The sequence below is a fragment of the Chanos chanos genome, chromosome 1, assembly GCF_902362185.1.
Source record: "Chanos chanos chromosome 1, fChaCha1.1, whole genome shotgun sequence".
NCBI lineage: Eukaryota > Metazoa > Chordata > Actinopteri > Gonorynchiformes > Chanidae > Chanos > Chanos chanos.
Genome location: NC_044495.1, coordinates 46,094,915 through 46,103,029, shown reverse-complemented (window position 1 = coordinate 46,103,029; position 8,115 = coordinate 46,094,915). Strand labels below are relative to the sequence as shown.

General features: G+C 40.3%; 1 pseudogene; it reads left to right on the top strand.

Moving 5' to 3' along the window:
• Nucleotides 1-6,284, top strand: LOC115808992 (RILP-like protein 1; annotated as a pseudogene).
• The last annotated feature ends 1,831 nt before the right edge of the window (nucleotides 6,285-8,115 follow it).

Below are 8,115 nucleotides of genomic sequence, written 5' to 3'. Positions count from 1 at the left end.
ATGGATAATTTCGGAAGCGCTCTCGAGAAGAACGTCACAGATTTGACTGTTATGGACGTGTATGATATTGCGGCAGTGGTGGGTCGAGAGTTCGAACGGATTATCGATCAGTATGGTTGTGATGCGTTATCACGACTGATGCCCAAAATCGTGCGCGTACTGGAGATCGTGGAGATACTGGTCAGCAGAAACAACCTAAGCCCAGAAACCGAGGAGCTGCGACTGGAGTTGGAGAGGATGAGGCTGGATCGTAAAGAACGTCTGGAGAAAGAGAAGATTAGGGAGAAAGTTGGTGAATCTTACTTAATAGAGTATGCCATCGAAACGTAGGTGCATGACTGTACAGACAGCTGTGTTTTGCATCACGCTCATCCTGTTACCAAATCGTACTTGGCACCAACCACATGAATTAGAGCAAACGCCAAAGTTGTTATATGTACCTTTGATCCTGCAGTGCGTTTGGAATCGAGCTATTTTAAAGACGACGTGCTAATGATAATAGTCACCCAAAAACTAAAACTGCCAGCCCATTAATTTTCCGTGACCTGACCTGTGCGGAGAATTCATTTAGACTTGTTTACCAATATGAAATAAAATACGTGAACACCAAAAATAATACTTGTTGTCTCACAAAACTCTTTTGCCGAGTATTTTAATGTATGCTAATGATCCAGTTCACCGTGGAGTTTAAATGTTGTTGTTTTTTTTTTTTTTTTTTTTTTTTTTTTTTTCCTTTATGTATTTTTTACGCCTATCTGAATGGTTCTTATAATATAATTTTGAGATGGGATGGTACCTATCAGAAAATCGTGAATGAAGACGCTCGTGTGTGTTTTTTGGTTTGATGTGCATGTGCATGCTCAAAATGTCAATGTCTGCCAGTGCGTGTGAGTTTGTGTCTGCGGTCTGCGTGTGAATGTTTGCGTTTCAACCTGTGTATGTGCGTGCGTGTCAGGAACTGGAGCTGGTGGAGGATATATGGAGGAGGGAGACTCAGGATCTGCTGTCCCAGATATCTCAGCTTCAGGCCCAGAACAAGACGCTAAGGATGAGTCTGTCTCTAAAGGACTCTGCTCTGTGCGACGAAGAACCGCAGCAGGTTCAGGAAGGTAATGTTCTGCCGCTGTCACGGAATTATAACTCAGGGCATATTTATGTAATTTCTAGCAAATTCTTTTCTTATGTTGTGCTTCATTCTGTAAAGTCCATTCTCGGTTTGTGATGAGTCATCTTATTTAGCTGTCGCCGTAAACATGTAGCCGAATATTTCTTGTAGGATCTGGCGTTTCAGCTCTGTGAATGTGTTTCTTTACATGTGCCTCTCACATGACTGCATGACATTCCTTTCTGCTTTGGTGCCGTAGTTATGCATGTATATGTACACTGACCACCAAAAGTGAGGCATGCGTTCTGTTGATTAACTGTTTCTGTATTCTCACAACACTGGCACATCCCTAACATTCTTGTAATCTTCTCTTTCATCACTAGTTATTGTTTTACTCATTTCTCTGGTTGTTCATAGAAGAATGGAATTAATTTGGAACATTTGTTGAGTTGCGAAAACACAAAAGAAAAGTATAGAAACCTCCTCTCCCAGAGGACGTTTTCACATTACTTCTGTTTAAGTGCAGACTTGTATTTGACATTGAGGTACTTCATACATTTTGCCTTTTTGCTGCATTTGGAGATTTCAGTTGAGCTATTTTTTAGACAGTTCAAAGTGAGACTGGTTGGTTCCCTAGTACTGTTGTAGGTGTTAAATGACACTACACACACACTGTTTTTTTTTTTTTTTTAAATGGGAATCCTATATATCAAAGGGAACACAAGAGTCGGACAGTTCTCCTTTCAAACTGTGCCAATGACCTGTTTCCATATGCAATCCATCCATCTTCTGGAAGAGAGGAACGACTCAGCTGGCTTGCACCTGCTGACGTCGTAAAGATTCATATAACTGAGATGTGTCAACCTGCATGAGAGAGACAGACAGAGAGAATTGCTCCATGTGTTTCATTAATGTTGTGGAATTCTTCAGTCTGTTTGCATGATTTGTTGATCTATATGAGCATTTAAAACTGTGAACATTTACGTGTGAACTGCCTGATAAATACACAGTGCGTAGTTGTGTGCTTATGTCATGGAGTGTGCCTAATGTACTAACGTATAGGCTATGTCTGTTGTGTTTGTCATATAGTAGATCCTAACCCTGAATCTATAGACTGTGTGTACAACATGTGTCATATAGTGTATCTGAACTTACAAACTAGTTATGCCATGTTTTTACACACGTGAACGTATGCTTATATAGGTTTAGTAGATAGTTCTGCATCCTGCAGTCTCATGGCATTGCTGGGCATCTGTGGAATTGTGTGTGTGTGTATGTGTGTGTGTGTGAGTGTGTATGTTTCATAGCTTTCATGCATATGTTTTCTTTTACGCATATCATTCAGAGATCATAGAGTTACTTGCAAAACAGATTTTCTTTAACCTCTTGCAGTTCAGACATTTCATACAATTATGAGTTATGTACATGTGTCTGTGTAGTTATATGCTTGTGTCTGTGTGAATTTATTTATGATGGCCAGAGACAGGGAGATGAGAGGGGAGGAGCTGGTCTATTTTAAAGTGAGACAGAAATACGGATTTGCGTGTGTGGGATTGCTTCTTGCCTTACTATTTATATAGCCAGGACTGAAGTGTAGACATACATACACACTAGAGACATCCGAAACCAAAGCCAGTTATGACTCAGGAATTGTGCCTGTGTGTGTGTTTGTGTGTGTGTGTGTTTATAGGTATCTCAGAAAAGGAGAGGCAGATGACGAGGAAGTTGAAAGAGGTGGTGGACCAGCAGAAGAGTGAGATTAAAGCCAAAGACAGGGAGCTTATTATGAAGAATGAGGATGTGGAAGCTGTAAGCACACACACATACCCACATGCTTTAACATGTTGTGCCCTAAAATACAGACACATATACTGTCTCCTGTGCAAACACAGACTTCAACATGTCACATATGCTCAAATGCTTATACACACACACAAACACATACAAACGTGCATGCTCACTCTCTCACACACACATACACACACACACACACATACCGGTATTTGCATGGCAGTACTCTTCTCAGTGACAAGCCGCCTGCTGATTGTAACCAAACCCAGGACATGGATATTCTAGAACTAGAACCTTCTGTTCTCATACTCACCTTTATTTTTTATAGATTTATTTTTTTTAATTCTTTATTTATTGTAGTCTTGGAGTCCATCTGTACATCAGCATGTAACCAAACTGTTGACCACTCAATACAAATCTACTCAGCTTTGAGAACCTCTCAGATTTTCCTCCTCTTTGTTTATCTGTCACTTTTACTCCCTCCTCCTTCCAACTTTCTCTTTCTGTCTCATGCTCAGTTTTCTTTTCTCCTTTTTGACAACTTCCCCTCTGTCCATCTCTTGTTTTTTTCTCTTGCTCTTTTTCCCTCCTTCATTGAACTCACTCACTCTCACACTCTCTCTCTCTCTCATTCTCTCTATCTCCACTCTAACGAGTTGTTATGTGACTCTTTGCTTGGCTGTGCTGTAGCTCCAGCTGCAGCAGCTCAGACTGGTGAAGGTGAACCAGGAGCTCAGACACCGGATCTCTGTGGTGGAGGCCCAAGGCAAAGCTCTGATCCAGCAGAGGGCCGAACTGGAGGCTCAGGCCCAGGCCCGACAGCAGGAGCTGGGCACCCTGAAGAAGGAGCTTACTCGTCTGAGAGAGGAGCACCAGGAGGAGGCAGAGGAAATGTACACCAGGGCCAAGAGAGGGACATCCTCAAACAGGAGTTTAGTGGAAGTGCCAACAGAAAGAAAGAAGGTCTGAATGTTTTTTTTGTTTTCTTTTGTTTTATGTAATCACATGGATATGGTAAAAGAAAAAAAATTGCATTGTATTCACTTTGAAAAGTCATTCAGTTCTTTTCAAATTTCACCCTATTGTGATGTCACTATGAGGAATTAATGACAAAAATAAGAATTACAAAATTGTTATAAATGTTGTCCTGAGTGTTTATGGGGTTTTTTTTCGAACTCAGTCTGCAGCAGAATTGAGTGATATGCAGAATTCTGTTTGGGTTGAATGCGGACTGGACCAGGAGTTCTCAACGGAACTCCCAGGTTCTCCAGAAAGTCTGTCCCTCCTTCGGCCGCACACAGACAGAGCACCTGGAGAGGAGGAAGCTCTGAGTGCCTCTGTTAATAGCCATGAGGATGACAATGATGATGAAGATGTGACAGTATTGCTGTGGGTAAGGCCTGGGTTGTTTTTAAGGTGTGACAGACCTGTCGTATTGTTTGGAAAAGCACCGAAGCCACATATAGGAAATTTCATTTGAAATAAACAGGTGAAGAAAAGGAGGCCAAATCCACTGCATCTGACTAATTATTGAAAATATGTTTTGATACAGCATTTCATATTGAAAATCTGAAATATCAGACAATAAGTTCAAATTTGAAGCATGTTGTTTCTGCTTTCCTGTATCCCATAATCATTAGGTATAACTTAGCAACCTTTTGTGCTTTTTTTGGTGTTGTTGCAGCCTCTTGGGACATTTTTGGTGTTTGCGCAAGAAACTGAATTTAGATTAATTGCTGGTGTGCTGGAGATATGATGATTTAAGAAATCTTGTTCTTTTTTTGTGGCGCCTTACTGTCTATTTGCTGCCATAAAAGAATGAGCTCGTTGATTATGCAATATCAGTATGTGAGAGTATTGTCTCTGGTGTCAGTGGACATTTTGTTCCTTAACTTTGCCCTGATATTCCAGAAACTATGTGAAATGATGAGCTCAGTAGCTCTGGGACACTGAGTTGAGTTTAAAAAGAGAAAACTTAATGGAATGGTGTAAACTTACCCCCTCATGAGGGTCACACTGTCTTGGTGTTTTTGATCTTGTAAACCAATGGATTTGAAGGACTAAACCCATCTTTGATTGTCTAGTGGACAATCTGTCATTTAGAGTAATGACCATGTTGAGTAATTGCAGATAATAATGCTCATTGTTGTGCCGCAAGATTTCATCAAATCGCAAGGACAGAAGCTGGAATGTGTACTGGCAAAGGACAGAACTGCAGGTTATAGAAAGAGGTCAAGAAATTTCAAGGCAGTGATTTTATTGTCCACCAGGAGGCGTTGTGTGATGAGGATTCTGGTGAAGACGAGAGGAGTACACCAGACCCCAACCGACCACGCTTCACCCTGCAAGAGCTCCGCGACGTCCTGCAGGAGAGAAATGAGCTTAAAGCTCAAGTGTTCCTGCTACAGGAGGAGCTGGCTTACTACAAGAGGTATAAACACACACACACACACACTTACTTAAAAAACAAACACACACACATAAATACATACATTTACCCACAGACACACACACATACACACATACATTTTCCCAAACACACACACATGCATTTATACTCACAGGGCTTTATGTGATTCTCTCTTGTTTTTGGCAGTGAGGAGGAGCAGGAAGAACAGATCAGCCTCATGGCTACTGCTCCCTCACCCCCACCCCGACCTCCCCTGAATGACCAGCCAGACTCAGGGATCAGAAAACTGTAAGTGGTGTGGTATATGTCCTGTGTCTGTAGACACTGCTAAGGCTGCTCCACCCTCTGTGTTATTTTATACCAGAGGACAGGGATGGTGCCACACACTGAACATGCTGAAAACCTTTGTCTGTGAGGTAGATAATATTACTAATGAATAATAATTTTATAATTATGATATGGTCTCACACGTACACATATTGATATGCAAACATGTATTCTGGTATCCATAAACATATCATACATCTCTGTGTTATTTTCTAGTGTTGTTTCGCAGTGTAATTCTGTAGATTTATTTTCTAGTGTTGTTTTGCAGTGTTATTCTGTAGTTTTATTTTCTAGTGTTGTTTTGCAGTGTTATTCTGTAGTTTTATTTTGTTGTGTAATTTTGCCTTGTTATTGTGCAGTGTTATTCTGTAGTGTTGTTTTGTTGTGTTATTCTGTAGTGTTATTTTGCAGTGTTATTTTGTAGTGGTATTTTTCAGTGTTATTCTGTAGAAACTCTCTGGATATTATTTAATAGCCAGAACATGATTATTATATGTCTCCTCCTCTTTTCCTTTTCTTACTCCTCTCATCTCTCTGTCCTGTTTTTTTCTGGACAGGATCTTTACTGCAGTAATGCCCATGGTAGCAGCAGGACTGATTAGCGATGATCCGACACTCCAGCCAATCAGACGCCTCATCTCCTTTGTATGATCTCCACTATTTTCCAGGCACATGTTAACATGCTGCAGTGACTCAGCATATGTCTTTATGTGTATCTGTGTATGTGTATCTTTATCTGTGTCTGTGAGAGTTCCATTCTACTCAACACAATATTCTGACTTTTTCTGAATGGCATCTGTCAATCTTTATGACATTCTCTTTTCCATAACTGCAGTTTGTACGAGACATAATCAAAACGTTATGTATATGATGGACAGTGTTTTGTGTCATCATGGTGATTTAATACTAAGAGTGAATTGTAGATTATTTGCTACTTTGCTGTCCTGTGTTGTCACATTTGCTGCCTTACAGGCAGTTTCTCTAACTCAGAGCAGCTCGACAGAATTTTCACTCATATGATTGCTCAAAACTTGCACTGTCCCCTCTGATATGAATGAAACAGAACTCATCTCCAGAAGTGCTCTGAGTTTGGTTTATGTGAAATTTGCAGGGTGTCTTTATATATACATGCACATTTTCCCTGTTCAGCTGTTTTCAGAGCTGATTTCTTGGCCTATCCTTCCGCTTGCCCTTAAATGAACTGAATTTCAATGAAAGACAGTAGTGCGAATGCAAAGTGAGCTGTGATGTCATCATATCTCCAGCACACCAACATTCTGAATCCATTTTCAAACAGCGGAACAGTGTGATCACTGACAGCATTAAAATGCAAAGCCAGTTCTTGCTTTTCTTTTTTTTTAATCTCTTGCTTCACTTATAAGAGGACTGAGTTCTTTATGTGGAGCGAAGGTTATGAAAACACCTCATGAATCCACTTTGTAACTTTAAGTTGCCAGCACTACTCAGAATGATTTTTTGGGGCCATCAATAGTCTTCCTCTCTTGGTATATCTACATTATATCCACAGTTCATGATACATTCACTCTATTTGCATCAGTGCCTTAGATGTGAAAACTGACAACCATCCTGTCTATTGTGTGAGCATTACATATGGAGAGAAATGAAAGGGCAGTGAGTGTTTGGAGAGGAACATGACAACACACACACACACACACACACACACACACAGTGCAAGCACAGGAGAGCTTACAGCCCAAGTATCTATGGAAACTGATGTGATTGGCATACAGCCCATTAAATCATGCATAGACTTTGCATCAAAGGAGCCCAGGGCTGTTCAGCAGGTCAAACATTTAGATTCTCAAAGAAAAATGGCTATCAAAGATGTGTGTGTGTGTGCGTGTGCGTGTGTGTGTGTGTGCGTGTGTATGTGTTTCTTTTCTGTGATGTTTATTTTGGAGGAGAATGCTTCCAAAATGAAGACTCAGAAAGACACAGAATGAGAACAGCAGTGAGCAGCAGAAGAGTTTTGCACATTTGTATCACTATTCAAATTTCCTAATGATTCAGATACAACATAACTCTTATGTGACAGCAGTCTGCATGGGACTGCCTGCTCTGATTGGTTGAATTTGACTGACTCAAGGTCACTGAGGACTGAGGAGAAAAACACTGAAGAACTTCCCATTACAGCCTACTCATATTTTGAATCACATTTCAATGATAATGAATTACAAAGCCATACATGGTTATAAATATTAATATTGTGGTAAAGATGAAAACCATGGCCATAACTGTGACGGGCTTAAAGAATATCACCCAGTGGACATGAGTACATATTGTTTATTCATATAGATTGTGCAATATTTAGCACTGGCTATGTAAGCCAACTCAAACCGCATTTTTCTGTTTGCAGTTGATCTTAGATATTTTAACTTATCCTTCCTGATGAAAGGCAAGTTTTATATAAGTATTGGCATCATGTAGAACTGCAACAGGTATGATCATGTAAATTTTGAAC